This window comes from Panthera tigris, chromosome B1 (assembly GCF_018350195.1).
Source record: "Panthera tigris isolate Pti1 chromosome B1, P.tigris_Pti1_mat1.1, whole genome shotgun sequence".
In the NCBI taxonomy this organism is placed as follows: domain Eukaryota; kingdom Metazoa; phylum Chordata; class Mammalia; order Carnivora; family Felidae; genus Panthera; species Panthera tigris.
The window spans coordinates 93,112,788-93,130,741 of record NC_056663.1 but is presented as its reverse complement, the minus strand read 5'-3'; the positions used below and the strand labels follow the sequence as shown (position 1 = coordinate 93,130,741).

Here is a 17,954-nt window from a genome sequence, read left to right as displayed (position 1 = left end):
TAACATGAGTAAGCTGTCATAAAGTACTGACAGAGGCCAAATCCTTAAATTTCAGCTAATTTTACCAGACACTCCAGGGTAAGTCACAAATATTACTATTTTCTTAAATGTCTCAAATCATTATAATCTAGTTGTCAGGACTGTAGAGTAAAATTATAACTATTCTGAAATAGTGAGAGAGATGATACCCAATAACAAATATTATAATACTTCCAGATGGATCTTTACATCTTTGCTTTCTTGGTAACACACAGGTTCTCCATAATATCAGGCATGAGTAGATAAAAATAACCTTGTTAAATCAGATAATTTTTACATATTATATAAGGACAAGGTGAAGAAGAAAGATTGTAAGGTAGATATTTACATTTTTCAACAGGTAGTTTCAATTAATGGGTGAAGAAATTCAGACTGCTGGATATTATATATCTAATTCCATCATCAATATGGAAGGACATATTAAGTAAAAGCATATTTTTATTCCGTGCTTAACACACACACACACTTTTCTATCTTGGGTAAAATTATGAATGTCAGAAAAATTCCTTGGTGTCATGAACTTCAATTCTTATGAACAGAAAAACAAATCATTTAAAAAGCAAAATAAGAACAAATAAAGACAAAGTATGAAAACTGCAGACTAGTAATGTGAAAGTGCTTATTCTGATACAGTGATTTTTTGAATAACTGGGATATAAATAATGAACAGTGATTATTCATTTTAAGCTTTGAAATAATTTTAAGCTTAGGAAATAATCCCCGATTTAAAAAAGTTTGGCAAGGTTCCTAGCAAGAAAATTTGATGCTTTCAGTGAGTGGAAAGAAACTAGAGAATCGAAGAAGGATACATGGTAGCTTCAGAGGGTGAAGCAGGATCAGTAAATAAAAGGGGTTTCTCTCGCAAAAGGAAATATTTTACTATTGATTCTACTTGTAATGCAAAATCAGTAGAGGGTTTGAAGAAGGAGGTAGCATAATGGTTTTTTATATTTTATAAATATCTTTCTGACTGTTGTGAGAAACATTTGGGAGGAATAAGAATGGAAGCAATAAAAAAAAAATTAGCCCTGAGAAGACATTATAACAGTCTGGACTAAGATGTCTGCATCCCAGAATGGGACAAAATAATGGACTTGCTCTGCAATGGAAAGTGATGTAATATTTCTATCTTGGATATTGGTAATGGTTTTCTTCGCCGAAATGAAGCCCCATCTGAAGAAAATTATTATGTTGCCCTTAATGCTTCCATATAATTCCATTAACGGATAATTTAAATCTTTATAGTAATGATAATTATAGTTAACTTATATTTATAAATATCTGATAATTATAAATCTATAGACTAATTATTACAAATTGTCCACTTGAAGATATATTTATTATCTTGTTTGATCTATACATTGCTGAGATAAATCTTATGTAGGTTTAGATTCATGACAACATTAAAAAGAAGATTTTATGTGTAAATATACAGATATCTGATTACCTCTGAAAACTTTGGGAATATTTAGTGACACCGAATCTATATTCTTTCATTCCTACAAGAAACAATTGTTGGAACCAAATAACAGAAATCTATTAAACTGGTGCTTAACTCTCCAAATTACCACACTGTTTTCCTTTCTTTCTTTTTCTTACCTGAATACTGTTGACATTATTTTCATATACTTTGCATATCAAATACTATAAGAAAAAGACCAAATAAAACTAATCCTGGAAGAAGAATACTTTGAACTGAAAGCATATATATATATATATACATATATATATATATATATATATATACCCATTTTCAAAAAGATAGCTAGATTATTTCTATGGTTTGATAAATCAGTATACTTCTCCTTTGTTTTCAAGGAGAAAGTTTTGTTATGAGAATTCTATTTTGCATTTTTGCATTTTTAATTTATTGCTATTTCACTTAGTGTTGATTCATGTCAGTGGAAGTTGTCACCATAACTGAATTCAATTAGCCTTTCTATCCCTTGTCCTCAGATTCTGTTGTGAAAAGCCAATAAATCATGTGATGTCACAATTATAACATTGTACAAATAATAACCAGGCTCTTGCAGTATATGACATTCCTTTTATGAACTATAAAGAGTAGGGCATATGAATAATAAGAAAAAGTCTTTCTACCATATTTTCTCTGAATTAGCACACAACTGACAGACTTCTCATGTATGAAGTTTCTACCAGCCAAAATAGTTAGGTAATTGCTTATTAAAATGAATAAAATTGGGCCTGGGAGTGACATCATTCTTTCCCCCAGACCCACTGACATGTTTGTTTCGCTAGAAATTGCATTCATATACAAAATCTGAAGCTCACGAATAAAGTGATTTGCACAAGACCAAATGAGTTTCAAAAAGTGGAAGTAGGATTTGGGTACAAGTTTTTGTTGTTGTTGTTGTTGTTGTTTATTTTTTTCTGTTACAACACCTTGCCTGCAGTGAAGATCATCCCTGATCCCAGCATCTTTTAACTCTTAAAAAAGTAAGTCCTGTTTCAGGCAAGATAGGCTACATTATGCTGCACTAGAAAACAATGCTACATTTCAGTGGTTTACAATGAAGGTTTATTCTCACCCACTCTACATGTTCATAGTGTTTTGACTAAGGGTTTATTCTTCTTTGTGCTTTTTCAGGACCTTGGTTGATGTAGCAGTTCTCTTTAAAGCATTTTCCTATCACAAAAGCAGAATAGAAGGAAAATATATCAACCATGAACTGGCTCTTCAGGTTTCTGTTCAGAAGCGACAAATGTCACATTTCACTAGCCCCGGCAAATCATCTCATGATGTCTGAGAGGAACGATTGGTATGTATTATCATCTCAAGGAAAGTGATACTGAATATTTTGGGGCAATATAGTCTGCCAGGAAACCATTACAGAAATTACACACTCAGAAAATATGCACCGGAAGAAATCATAAAATAACAGATAATGATTGAATCAATGAATATCACATAGTGAAATCTGAGAAGACGTTTTAGGTCAGAAATGCAGGCTATAATCAGAATGTAAATGGACATGGCTGACAGAGTATGGGGACAATTCTGTAACTAGAAAACTCGAACAATGTTAAAATGCTAAGAATCTTCAAGATGAGCTTTACAAAACATTTACCAATGTTGAGTAAATAACAAATTAAACTAATTGAAACATGTAAAATATATGAGTGATAGTAAGGGAGAAATTGTAAAGCAATATACTTGTCATATTGCAAAGCTCTTCAGATGCTAACAGTAAAGGGAGAAGGCAAATGTAGAATTGCTATTAACTCTACAGCAAATAGAGTTGCTATTAACAAATAACATCAAAACTATCAATATTTTCTCTCAAAATGTGTTCTTTTAAGTTTAAAAATGAATTTTTTTTTTTCTTCCTGCAGTCTAGACACAAAGGAAAATCACTGAACTCAGGTCCTTATGAATGTTTCTCTTTTCCAAATGAGGTTTTCTATTGCTAATCATTTTGAATGCCTGCCAGATCACTTGGACTCTTAATCGGCAGGACAACACAGATGTCTGTGTGCCACTGAACAGCTTTCAGGTGAAATAACATCCCAGGCAAAAAGTAGAATTGACATCCAGCATGCTGATGAAAACTATAGGACTTACAATTCATCAACTGAATAACATTTGAGCAAGCAGCCTTTTCAAAAAATAAATATTTTTCTCCAATAGGTCATCATATATCATGCTAGAAACTTGGAAACTTACTTTTAAGACAGTTTAGCAGTTTGTCTCTTTCCATATACCAAAGATGTACCTTTCTAAATTTAGAATGCTTAGTGGATTTTATGAAAGATTTGCCATATTTTGTGCTTTAATCTTTTTTATGATTCTTGAAACCCTTGTTATTTTTTTCTTTTGCATTTAATAAAACTTAGCAGCAAGCAAAAAATCACATTTCCACACCACTGTTTATTGCATTAAAAAAGACAGCGTATTCATTTCAACGCTCTTAGCACATGGGTAGAGTTCCTATGTACCAGGTGGGCATAATTAGGTTGGAATGTGGTTTGGCTGACAAATTATTTCCTATTGGATGCATAATGCCTCTGTAGCGTCCCCACAGAAAAGGAAATAAAAGGAAATATTATTGAGAAGCTTTTGGAAAATATTTGATAGGCAACCATGGTTAGATTTATGCAAATATAGCTTTAAAAACTCCAACATTCTGAGGCCATGTAATTAAGGAGAACGGAGATTGTTTTAATGAGAAAATTTCTAAAATTGGTCACTAAAGTAAAAGGATTTGATAAATTTAATCTTGATAGTTGATGTACTGAATTGTTCTCTTTCATTGACAGGTTTGTAAATCATTTAGCCAGCAAAGCAGTTGCATGATAACAAAGTTGATATAAATAATAATTGATTTTATATTAGCCCAGCAAACTGGCTCATTTATTTTGTTATGGAAGCAAGAATCACTTGTTTCAACAATTACTCATACCAGTAATTAGATGAGAAGACATAAAACGGAATCCTTATTCAAAAAAATAAAGAAAAAAAAGCAAAACAAAACTTCTGAAAGCCAATGAAAATAAATTTTGGAACAACAAGGGAATATTACTATGCAGGCAAGCAAAGTTTAAGATGAGCTGCAAGGTCTATTTCGCAGTCAAGGCTAGCATATACTTGGGCATATGGAGAGACACTTAGGAAAACAGTTTTCTCTGCCATCCTGGTTCCTGGTGGCTCTTGATAACAATTGTTGAAACTTAAATTTTAAACCTTGAACTGATTATAAAAGTTTCCTTGTTTGAAAACTTTTGATAACTTTCACAAATGTAAATATCATATTATAATTTTATCAATCACCATTAAAACTCAAATTGATATTTTCTTGGTTACGCTGTGACTGTATATTTTATGCCAATTTAAAGTACAATTATCAGCCTTCCTATAAAGCTTTATTGGAGATAAATAAATTTATGAACCATACTAAGAGTAGATTAAGCAAAATATAGATGCAATAAAATATTATGAAGATAATGTCTATATTACTAAAGTGCCTAGATAAGGAATATTCCAGATAGCTGTGTTTTATAATTTCTCAATCACCAAATTAATAAATGACTTCATTTGTTTCATAATATTTACCCTAGTATTTCAAAAAAGGGACATTGTGGAAAATGTGATTATAATTCATATTTGAAAGGCAAGCGCAAGGGGCAATTCCAGAAAAGGTGAAAAATAATCTTAAATGTAAGCGTAATACATGATGGCACTCTACTGGATAAACTGATGTCCAAGTCTAAAGCACATAATTGTTCTCGAGTCCTGCGACTATATTTTAATCATGGATTATGTAGTAATAATTTCTATGTCTTACCTTATTTCCATACCTATCAAAGAATCTTATAATTATAGCAGGATCAATGGCAATTGATACTGGTCTTCATTTGGAATATCTTCCAAATGAGCCCTCATTAAAGGCCTTGGTGCAGGCAAGTATATTGGTCGATGATGCCAGAAAGCAAAAGTGAGGACTTAGATAAGACAAGACTGGGAAAAGCTAATAAAGGGTGTGTTGAGGGAGTTATTGCTGTTGGTGAATAAATCTCAATTCTGCTGAGATGTTTCAGAGAAGAAGCGTTACAGTCATCTTGCTTGGACCTGAGTGACATTAACCTCTCACTCTCCCAACAGTCTACCTGTTGGAAACAGTCTACCTGTTTCCGCACTGAGGTGGATGAAGCTCCCTGGAGACACAGCCCTCAGGCAGAGAAGACTGATAAGGAGCATACAGCCACTATAAGTGCTGAAAAGATGGGGGTTGGGGGTGAGGGGAATCCACAGCATTTGCTACTGTATCATTGGAAGAATTCATAAGAATAATTTAAAATACTTTTGTTACAATATGAAATTCATGCTATTCTCAGAAAGAAAAAGTGGCTTTCCCTTCATGAGTGTATACATATAGCTAAATTATTACTTAATTTTTAATATATATTTATTTATTTTGAGAGAAAGAGAGAATAGGAGAGGGAAAGAGAGAGAGGGAGGGAGAGTGAGAATCCCAAGCAGACTCCGCACTGCTAGTGAGGAGCCCAATACGGGGCTGAAATTTACAAACCATGGGATCATGACCTGGGCCAAGATCAAGAGTCAGATGCTTAACCGACTGAGCCACCCAGGAGCCTCTATTACATTTTTTTCCATCTTACACAAACACACCCAATTTTTTCAAAGAAACTATAAAATCAGCTTTCTTAATATATCTCAAGATTTCTTTTCTCTCACAATCATCTACAGCTGTTGAATTTCAGTTCCTCATCAATTTTCAATTAGAATACCATGCTTCCTGCTTTGTATTTTTCCCTGATTCCATCTTTCCTCTTCTTATATCATCTTACATTACACTCTCAGATATTTTAAATAATATAACAAGGATGTAACTCACTACCTTTAAAATTCTCTGTGGTTCCTCATTGCATTCTAAATGGTGTCACATATGTAGCCTTTTCTTAATTGTTCCATACAGATTTTTTTCCAATGTATCCCATCATACGACTTTCTTCGCATAGTTCTTATTCCATCCATAAATAAGTTACACTTAGTGAACCTTAATTTATTTTTCCTTCTCGTCTCTATAAAATGATTAGATCTCTGTCCTTTCATGTGAAGATGACTTCTCATATAAAAATGTGTTCTTTCTTGCTTTTTTCTTGCTTGCTTTCTTCCCTCCTTCCTCTCTTCCCTTCCCTTCCCTTCCCTTTCTATTTTATTTTAAAGCTTTTTTTCTTCTGTTTTTTGTATTAACCCACTTCCTTCTTTTGTATTTTTTTTTTAGTTTTTATTTAAATTCCAGTTAACATATAGTATATTATTAGTTTCAGGTGTATAATTTAGTGATTCAACTCTTCCATACAACACCTCGTGCTCATCACAGCAAGTGCCCTCCTTAATCCCCACCACTTATTTCACCCATCTCCCCACACACCATCCTTCTCATAACCTTCAGTTTGTTCTCCATAGTTAACAGTCTGTTTCTTGATTTGCCTCTCTCTCTCACTTTTCCTTTTGCCCCTTTGTTTTATTTCTTAAATTCCACTTATGTGTGAAATCAAATGGTATTTGTCTTTGACTTATTTCACTTAGCATAACACTAGCTTCATCCATGTCATTGCAAATGGCAAGACTTCATTCATTTTTATTGCTGAGTAATATTCCATTGTATGTGTATAACATCTCTTCTTCATGCATTCAACAGGCAATGGACACTTGGGCTGTTTCTATAATTTGGCTATTGCAGACAATGCTGCTAAAAATACTGGGGTACATGCATCCCTTTGAATTAGTATTTTTTTTGTATTCTTTAAATAAATACCTAGTAATGTGATTGCTAGATCATTGGGTAGTTCTATTTTTAACTTTTTGAGGAATCTGTATACTTTTTTCCAGAGTGGGTGCACCAGTTTGCATTCCCACCAATAGTGCAAAAGGGTTCCTCTTTCTACATATCCTCACCAAAATCTGTTGTTTCTTGTGTGGTTGAGTTTAGCCATCCTGTTAGATGTGAGGAGATATCTCACTGTAGTTTTGATTTCTATTTCCACAATGATCAGTGATGTTGAGCATCTTTTCAAGTGTTAGTTGGCTCTCTGCATGTCCTCTTTGGAAAAAAAATGTTTATTCATGTCTAATTTTTAACTGTATTATTCATTCTTGGGGTATTGAGTTTAATAAGTTCTTTATAGATTTCAGATACTGACCCTTTATCAGATATGCCATTTAGAAATACCTTCTCCCATTCCAAAGGTTGTATTTTAGTTTTATTGATTGACTCCTTTGTGATGCAGAATGTCTAATTAGGGTTCTTTCTATCTTGGGTTGACTGAGGTATGAATACATTCTACACTGACAAGGGCCTACATTGCAAATATTTTACTTTCAAGTAAAGTAAATAGACAAGGACTAGAAACATGACTTTTGAAAGTCAAAGGCACATGGGGGACATAAATAGGATAAAGTTGTGACACTGGCAGAGGAGTTTTAAGTAAGATTTCATTGGAGATAGTGACCAGCATTCTAAATATCTCATACCTTCATCAAGTAGGAGGGTTTGGGGGTGTCTTCATTTCATTTCCAGCCAAATGAGAACAGCATTAATTGGGTGACTCAGAAAGGCAAGTTGGAGGACCACAGAGGACAGATATCTGACTCCAACTGAAGACACTGAGAAAACAAGAGATCAACTGCTAGCAGCCATATAAGCAGACAAAGAATAAGTGTACCCCCCTCCCCCCATATTATATATATTTCATTTAGGCAATATCAAAGGGTATTTCCTTAGCATTTTATATTAGCCAAATGGAAAGACAGAAACTTGAAAGAATTGTAAACACTTGTAGGAAAAGTTTATATAAATTGGGCCAGGGAAAGAAAACAGAATTCGATGGGGAGTCACTGGCCAGAGCCGAATGCATCACTCATGTCAAAGGAAATGCAGGTAAGCGATCTCCACCAGTGGAGAGTTCCTCAAAAGCCATTAAAGCACCCTCAAAAGAGAGAGATTTAAACACTTCTGGGCTCATAGATTTCAAGGGGATGTGGAAATAATGCTTGCTAAAAGTAATTTTTGTGCGTCTCCTAACTCTGTTTCCGCAGACCAACCCCAATGTGGTCAGAAACCGCACTTGGCAAGCTGACAGAAGAGATTGGGTGGAAAGAGAAGGCTGACCACATCCCTGTCCTTGACCACAGATGACCCAAGAGGAACAGGTTAACATTTGCATGGGAGTGGGCATTCCAATGACCAAAGTAAGAACATTTAACGACTGAAGGAAAATATGAGTCTTCATTACATAAAAGTAACCTGAAAAGTCATGAGGCTCATCTGCATTTTCCTCTGGGAACAGAATAAAATCTTTTCTCCTGAATATATTTGAAACAAGTTAGGTAAACAAAGAAAAGTTACTCAACTACATGACATGAGCCTTGTCAGATAAAAATGCATAATTTGCACACAGAATAGAAGGAAAGAATTATAGGATTATTATAATTTGGAAAAATAATTACTTTTCTCAGGTTACTAACATTATTTGGTGTTATTTTGTTGTCTTCAATTATTTGCCATTATTTAAAAGTGCTAGTTGTCAATTCATATTTCCTGAGTTTGAATCCTACATTCTTGTTTTATTAGATATGTAGCTATTAGAAACTTTATAAGGCCTATTTTCATTATATCTAAAGTGTGGGTAAAATGGTACTTATTCCATTACGGAATTTTGGAGGTGTTTAAATGGCTCAGACTGCTCTATTGTTATTATAATAAGCTTTCAGTTAATGTTACTATTACTATTTATATTTTACATAAAACCTAGAAGTCCTATTCTTTGTTAATGCTTTTCTTTGAGCTCCTACTAAGAAAAACTTTAATCATCTCCCCCAAATAAATCAACGAGAAATTTGCAATATCATAGAGACATCAACAGTCTTTTATCAGAAAATTATAGCCCTGGTTAAATGTGTAGAGCGGCAATTTCTTAGACATTTTAAAGAGGTTCAAAGATATAAATAAACACGGTATTTCCGTACTTATCATCTGTGTCAGTTCTCTGTCCTTGTTGATAATCTTCCCAAGGATGTGGTCAATATTCAGTGCTTCAAACTTCAGTGTTGAAGAAAAAGTCAAGTGTATACTCCTTGTGCCAAGCTAGAGAGCTAAGGATATTATAATGGGATTGGCAGATCAGCTCCTTCAATGCTGCTGAAGCTGGGCATTACCCTGAAATTTTATCCCCAGGGAGTATCTATGGGTTCTTGACAATAGGCCAGATGTCCAAAGGCAGATCTAAAAATATATATTCCCCAGACCCCGCTATTTTCTCTACTGTGGAGGGGTAAATACGTTTATAAAATTTTATTTCTGGGCCTGTGCTTTGTAAGTACGAACAAGTCATGGAGTGGTTTGTGCTTTTTCCTCTTAGAACTTCTGTTTTAAAGCCTGAATATAAATATAGTGATTAAGGTATTAACACTATGTAGGTTAAAGAGTTTAAAAAGCTGAGAAGTTGGATTTGTTGCTGCTTTTTCTCTGCAGCCAGACCTCACTTGAGATATTCAGAAATGTATATAAATGAATACACGATAGCATCTCCTATAAATGTATCATTTCAACACTTCAAATATTTTATTACAAATGTATTTTTCCATACTTTATATCTTGTCATATGCTATTTTCTAAAATTATTAAGAATGCTTTTATAACCATAAACAAAACTGGGAATAAAATCTTTGAAACAAGATAATTTGAGTAATTTTGTTATGAATGGTTAAAAGCAACTCCTTAAAAACAAAGTTTGACAATGATGATTTCTTATGGAGATACAAAACCTGATTTACATACACAGCACAAGATCTTAGAAATACTCTATTCTCTACACATCCATATGCTGCCAGGAAACATGCTCTTTATACTCTCTGTTCTGTGAGAGGGTCAGTAAAGCTCAAAGGTCACTGCCCTCAATTCCATAATTTATTTTTCATACTATCAAAAGTTGAAGATACATGGCAAATATTTTTCTTATTTAATTGACTAGTGTAAAATACATTTTCCTCAGAATAGTAATTTTAGTGGAACAATATTAAAGAACTGTATATTTCATGTAGTGATATTTCAACTTAGAAGAAGGGTAATAAATTATATTTAAAAAAAAATGTGCTATCTCCATATGTAGATCTTTGCAGAGTCTGACAATAAATTGTGTATTTCAAAAGAAATTTTAATTATATATATGATATTTTAAATATATATGTGTGAAAATAAGTTTACAAATTTAGATCATGACATTGAGTATAATAACTATAATTTTGAACCAAGAACAATAATAAGTTAAAATTAACACATAAAGAGTTTATTTTCTGAAAATCAGAAAACATATGTGTAAATAAATATTATAAAAAACTATTTTCTAAGTGTATAACCTAGCTTAGAAGTATAGTATTCACCTAGTTAAGCTATTTTAAAAGTGTACAGTTTCTCAGGAACAAATACATTATAAATATACTATTTTCATATATATGTTATTTCCCAATATTGTTAAGTAGCTAAAAATATTAATCATATAATAAGTATTGAATAAAGAGCCATTTTAACTTAAAGCATTATTTTCATATAAGAAATATTCATGCATACAATAATTTTCTTTTTTTAATACTATATAGTATATTGCCTTAAGGAAAATTTTACATTATCACTTTAATACTACTTAAAATCTAATTTACTGAAGGAAAAGATAAGCTGCACCAATAAAGTAAACATAAATAACACTATATATTTATTGAATATGTTGTACTTAGTACTTAAGAAAATCTTACTTTTTGATCCTTTTAAATGTCAATGCTTTTTCTTTTTTTTTTCTTTTTTCTGTTCAGTGCTTCTTGGCAAGAACATAGGAAACTTTTTTTCTGTCTGCTATCTGAGTGCTCATAAAATTGTAAATCCTGATGAGAAATAAATGTGTGGGTAACACTTGCGCAATGAGTCTTTTGAGAAATCTGCATTCTAGACAAAATTATTTAATGATATTAAGATAAATTATTTATTTCAATAACATCCTTTTTTCTTTTTTACATCACATGAACAAGTTTATCTGCAAGTATTTATGATATATATGCCCACATACATACAGGTTTTAAAGCAATTGACATGATACTTCTTGGTACCGTTTAAATAGAAGAGCATCTTCTTCATATGCTTTCCATCTAAGAACATTCTCAGGAAATTTAGTGCATTTATGATATACCAAATTTGATATCCTTCGAGCTGGCTGCCTATGTCCACTGCCAGAAAGGATGCCTTTTTGTGCACAGCTAAGAGGCACAAGTGATTTAGAGGATGCCACTAGGCTGTGAGGTAAGAGGGAGCACCACACAATTCAAAATTCACCTAGCATAAAACACATTAAAAGCACAACACTATTTTATCTGACTATTTAAAAAAATAATTCTAAATGCTATGGATTTTATTACAGAAGAAGCATTTGCTTACTTTTGTATGATTGCAAGAACATCACTAATAAAAATCATCTTTAATAATTTAATTTTTTGTGTCATATTTGTGTATATCTTGAATGTTCTGAGACTCAAATTTTACTTACATTAATGCTAAAAGATAAAAAAAGTGCAATGATAACTACATGGCTGGTCATCAGAAAAAAATGAATTATCATAACTTAAAAAATCAACTAATTTTTAAAAGACAGACATTTAAAAAAGAAAGCTTTAATATTCCTTTGTCTACTTTTAAGGGGAAGCATTCTTTCATCATAGGGATTATGAGTTACAATGTTAATAATAGTAAAGGTTATCTCACTGACTTTATTTTAACAACAAAAATGCCTTGGAGAAAATGTTTCCTTTCCTGGATCTTGACCTAATTGGACAATTTTATAAGAGCTAATATTTGTGGTCTGATAAGGCTTTCAAGGGAGCCAATTATGTGTTTTCCCACCATCAATACTGCAGTATTATAGCTTTATCTGGGGCCTTCTGTACCTTTTTTGTTGTACATATTGAGTTAAGTTTTGCTCTTTGGGACAAAACATTGTTTCTATGACTATTATTGCTGCCGATAGCCAGGGAAGATTACCAGTAGAATCACTGTTTTAGAGAAAAAGGAAAATCTTTTTCCCAGACATGATTGCATTTTTATTTCATAATCCATTAGACTAAGTTTAACTAACACTAGAGAATTGCAGGTAGCTTACTACAGAAGAAATGGAAAAATCCTTTCTATCACAAATGAAAACTTCTGCAAATCATTGCTATAAGTCTTAAATAGAGATGCTAGCTGATAAAGGAAGCCAATATTTCTAAAGTTGCTCTGGGTTGCATATTAGTGTGTCTGATGAAAACAGAACAAATAACCACCTGAGAAAATCCCATCTTCAGTATAATCCTTTAGAATATTCAAAGTGCAAAAAAAGCTGCAAAGCTGCTGTGTAAGATAAGAATGAGTTTTCCGTGCTCACCTTTTATCCTCAGTAGGATCTGGGCTCTAGGACTGAAATGTAGACCTGGTCTCTGTCTAAGATGTCATGTGCAAAATTGTGCATTCGTTCAGATCTTTTGGGAATAATGAACTAAAGTGATGGAAACTTTTGATTTGGCAAAGATAAGGGAATTCCCCATGTGTAGATAATTGTGCATTTTGCTTCAATTAAAAAAACATATTTTTCTCTTCAAACATTCTGGGATGAAACATTCAGATGCCTTTTCTAAATGCTATTTAACACACTATATTTTTGAAATATAACAAAGTAAAATGATTCCTAGATGGAAAGTGGTTTATCTAAAAACTTAAGAATATAACTAGTAATACTTTAAAAAGTATAGTAACAATTGTCAACCTATTCCTTTTTAAATAAAAATGGATGAAGTTATCAGTTTCTGGAAAAATATACCAAGACATTATAAATATTTTGAAAGGGATTCATGAAAGAATGCTGGCCTGACAAATAAAAGCATGCAAAATTTTCTCTACACTCGGAGTTTTTTGGAATTTCTACCTTATTTAGATTAGCCATCTACAACAAGGTTTATGGTACCTTTCCACGGAAGCACAAAATATTGACTGAAATGAACCAAAGTGGGAATGTTTAGTACGAAGGTAAAAGTGTTCTAAAATTTTTTAAAGCCCTATTTTTGGTAAAAGTGTATAGTTGAATTTTGAATATTCCTCAAACTATTTGTGTAATTTTTAATGAAATAAATTCTACTCCTTGCATAATGAATACCCTTCCTTGGCATGCATGTTCCACTATCTCTGAGAGGAGGGGGGTCACTTCATTTATTTATCATTTTTCTCTTAATTTAGCTTCTGCTCAAGAGCATGCAAATAGAGCAATCCATATGATTTTGATAAAATAAAGCTGCTGAACTCAGACATTTTATTAAAGTGTTCTAGAAATGTAGGAAATTAGCAACACAAAGCAATGTCCATTTCCTCAAAGACTAATCCTGTATTTTTATTTGTACAGTTTAACGGTAAAAGGCAGCCTCAGTGCTATCTGAAATAGGCTATTTACAGATTCTATGCCTTATGGGTAGTAAATGAGCCATCCTAAATATCAGTTTAAACCCTTTCCTGAAACTGTGAATAATAATGGTTGTCTCTTAAAATGATGCTATAAAAATAAGTAAAGTAGTCTAAACATAGAAATATGCAGAGTGCCTGGAACATAATAGATGCCAATAAATTATCATTAATATCATCATCATTACTATCTTTATTATTATATGTTCTTCATACCAGCCATACAGTAGAGTTATGATGTAGAATTTTCCTAATTAGAATTACTTCATTCAAAATTAAATTTGCAATATTCATGAAAAACCACTCAATGATCACATTTGAAAATATATTCCTGTGTCTGAAAAAACTTTGGGCCAAAAAACATGGATTACACTAGCCTGACCTCTTGCGTTCAGTTAAAACTTGGAGAGCGATGGTGAATATTTCTGAAATGAGTAAAAAATATTAAGATATAAACTACTCATCACTGATTAGAGTCCATTATATAGTCTTTAAAAATGTCACATACATTTTGCTTCTGGGTGGGATGGGATATCTGGCAACAGATGAATGCTCCTACTTGGAAAACTAAAGATGTCAGGTAACATATAGAAATCCTTGATTCAAACACAGTAAAATTCTGCTTAAAAAGATCTAGGATAAAATACTGGAGAAGGAAGAAACTCAGAGAAAGACGCTGACCCTCTAGAGTTGCTTTTACTCCCATAAAAGTTTGTCAATTCTGAACAGGGGCAGGTGACTGAGGATCCTTTGTAAAGCTTAATACAAAATAGAGAGAGGGCTGTTGTAGAAGTTCAGAAGTATATAGAGGACTTTTGATGGAGATTTGAGTGTCTTAAACACATGATTATCTTTCCCTCAGAATTTTTGACATATACTGGGGCTACATGGGGTAGGAGGAAAAATAATTACACAGAAAGCTTCTGAAAAGCAGAGCAAGATTTTCTGCGGTCTGTTGAAATAACAATGAAGGGGGGTCCATTAGATAAAAGGGCTCTAATGAATATACCAGACTCATTGGGGAAAACTCTGGGGTCCAGGGTGAATAGGAGGAAGAATGGGATTTAACAGGGCCTTTTATTGAGCGTTTTTATCCATCATAGCCTGTCTTATTGGATTATGCTGAACATTTATTATTGTACCCAAGAGCAGAGCATGAAAAGCCCCCTGGAGCATTACATTTTTTATAACACCTAATGTCTGGCAATAGATAAAATATTTATGTGAACAACAAAAACAACAAAAGACAATACCACATATCCAATAATTGAGAAAAAATAACAGAGCAGACCCACAGGTGATCTAGGTATTAAAGTTACCTAAAAAAGAATTTTAAAGTGTTTGAATATTAAACCCAGGAAAAGAAAAAAGAAAAAAAAAAACAGAAGAAATTATAAAAAATTTTGATAGAAGATTCCAACTTAAAAAAACAATATCATAAATAGTAATACTAGGGCTGAATAATAATAATAATAATAATAATAATAATAATAATATACTACACCATATATTATTATCAATTATTATATATAATTATACTGTTAATAAGATTCTTTTCATTTTTCACATTTTTATTTAAATTCCAGTTAGTTAACATGTAGTGTAACATTAGTTTCAGGTGTAGAATTTAGTGATTCACCACTTACATACCACAGCCAGTGCTCATCACAGCAAGTCCCCTCCTTAATACACATCACCCATTCAATATCCCCCCACCACGTGGTCTTCAGGAAACCTATTTGTTCCATATAATTAAGAGTCTGTATTATGGTTTTCCCCTCTCTTTTGATTTCCCCTCCTATTTCATCTGTTTTGTTTCTTAAATTCCACATAAGAGTGAAATCATATGGTATTTTCCTTTCTGTGACTGATTTATTTCGTTTAGGATAATACTCTCTAACTTCACCCATGTCATTGAAAACGGCAAGATTTCATTCTTTTTTTATGGTTGACTAATATTCCATTGTATATACAACTTCTTTATGCATTCATCAGTCGATGGACATTTGGGGTCTCTGTAATTTGGTTATTGTTGATAATGCTGCTAAAATCACTGCGGTGTATGTACCCCTTCAAATAAGTATTTTTCTATCCTGTGGGTAAATACCTAACAGTGCAATTGTAGATTAATTCTATTTTCAACTGTTGAGGAAGCTCCATACTGTTTTCCAGAGTGGCTGCACCTGTTTGCATTCCCACCAACAGTGTTATTTCCTGTATTGTAGATTTTAGCCTTTCCAACAGATGGGAGGTGATATCTCATTGTGGTTTTGATTTGTATTGCCCTAATGATGAGTAATGTTGAGCATCTTTTCATGTGTCTGTTAGCCATCTGGGTGTCTCTTTTTGTTAAAATGTCTATTCTTGTCTTCTGCCCATTTCTTCACTGGATTATTTGTTTTTTGAGTGTTATTTTGATAAGTTTTTTATAGATTTTGGACATTAACCCTTTATGCAATATGTCATTTGGAAATGTCTTCTTCCATTCCAAAGGCTGCTTTTCAGCTTTGTTGATAGTTTCCTTGTCTGTGCAGAAGCTTTTTATCTTGATGAAATTCCAATAGTTCAGTTTTGTTTTTATTTCCCTTGTCTCAGGAGACATGTCTAGTAAGAAGAAGTTGCTGTGGCTGATGTCAGAGAAGTTACTGCCTATGTTTTCCTCTGGGATATCTCACATTTAAGTCTGTCATCCATTTTTAATTTGTTTTTGTGTATGATGTAAGAAAGTGGTCCAGTTTCATTCTTTTGCATTTTGCTGTCCAGTTTCCCCAACACAATTTGTTAAAGATGCTGTCTTTTTTTCCATTGGATAGTCTTTTCTGCTCTGTTGGCCATATAGTTGTGGGTCCATTTCTGGGTTTTCTATTCTGTTCCATTAGTCTATGTGTCTGTCTTTATGCCAGTACCGTATTGTCTTGATGACTACAGCTTTGTGATATAAATTGAGGTCCAGAATGTGATGCCTCCAGCATTGCTTTTCTTTTTCAAGGTTGCTTTGGCTATTCAGGGTCTTTTTGTGGTTCCATACAAATTTTAAGATTGTTCGTTGTATCTCTGTGAAAAATGCTGATGGTATTTTGATAGGGATTGCATTAAATCTGCAGACTGCTTTGGGTAGTGTAGACATTTTAACAAGGTTTGTTCTTCCAATACATGAGCTTGGGATGTTTTTTCATTTCTTTGGCTCATCTTCAATTTCTTTCATAAGTGTTCTATAGTTTTCAGAATATAGATCTTTTACCTCTTCAGTTAGGTTTTTCTTAGGTATCTTATAGGCTTTGGTGCAATTTTAAATGGGATCAGTTCCTTGATTTCTTTCTTCTGCTTCATTCTTGGTGTATAGAAATGCAACCAATTTCTGTACATTGGTTATGTATCCTTTGAGTTTACTGAATTTGTATATCAGTTCTAGTCCTATCATGTCATCTGCAAATAGTGAAAGTTTGAATTCTTCCTTGCTGATTTGTGTGTGTTCTATTTCTTTTAGTTGTATGGTTGCTTTGCTGAGGCTAGGACTTCAAGGCCTACGTTAGATAACAGTGGTGAAAGTGGATATCCCTATCTTATTCTTGACCTTAGAAGAAAAGCTTTCAGTTTTTCCCCATTGAGGAAGATATTAACTGTTGGGCTTTGTATATGGTCTTTATGATGTTGAGGTATTTCCTCTCTGTCCCTACTTTGTCAAGGGTTTTTTTTATCAAGAATAGGTGCTGTACTTTGTCAAATGCTTTTTCTGTATCTATTGAGAGGATTATATGGTTCTTCTTAGCAGGTTTTAATAACAGGTGACAAATAGCATACAGTAGGAGTAGTAAATAAAAAAAATATGTTGATAGAAAAGAACCCAATTGAAACACCCAGAGGGAAGACAATAAGAAAAATAATGAGAGGAAAATGGAGGAC

At 32.9% G+C, this 17,954-nt stretch overlaps 1 long non-coding RNA gene across 1 annotated transcript in view; it reads left to right on the top strand.

The window, feature by feature from the left end:
- LOC122237676 overlaps positions 1-11,486 on the top strand; it is a 40,346-nt gene extending 28,860 nt beyond the window's left edge. Inside the window, exons 4-6 of the long non-coding RNA XR_006216274.1 lie at positions 2,648-2,819; positions 8,621-8,773; positions 11,390-11,486. This is a non-coding gene — a long non-coding RNA (uncharacterized LOC122237676). The remainder of the gene's footprint in view (positions 1-2,647; positions 2,820-8,620; positions 8,774-11,389) is intronic.
- The last annotated feature ends 6,468 nt before the right edge of the window (positions 11,487-17,954 follow it).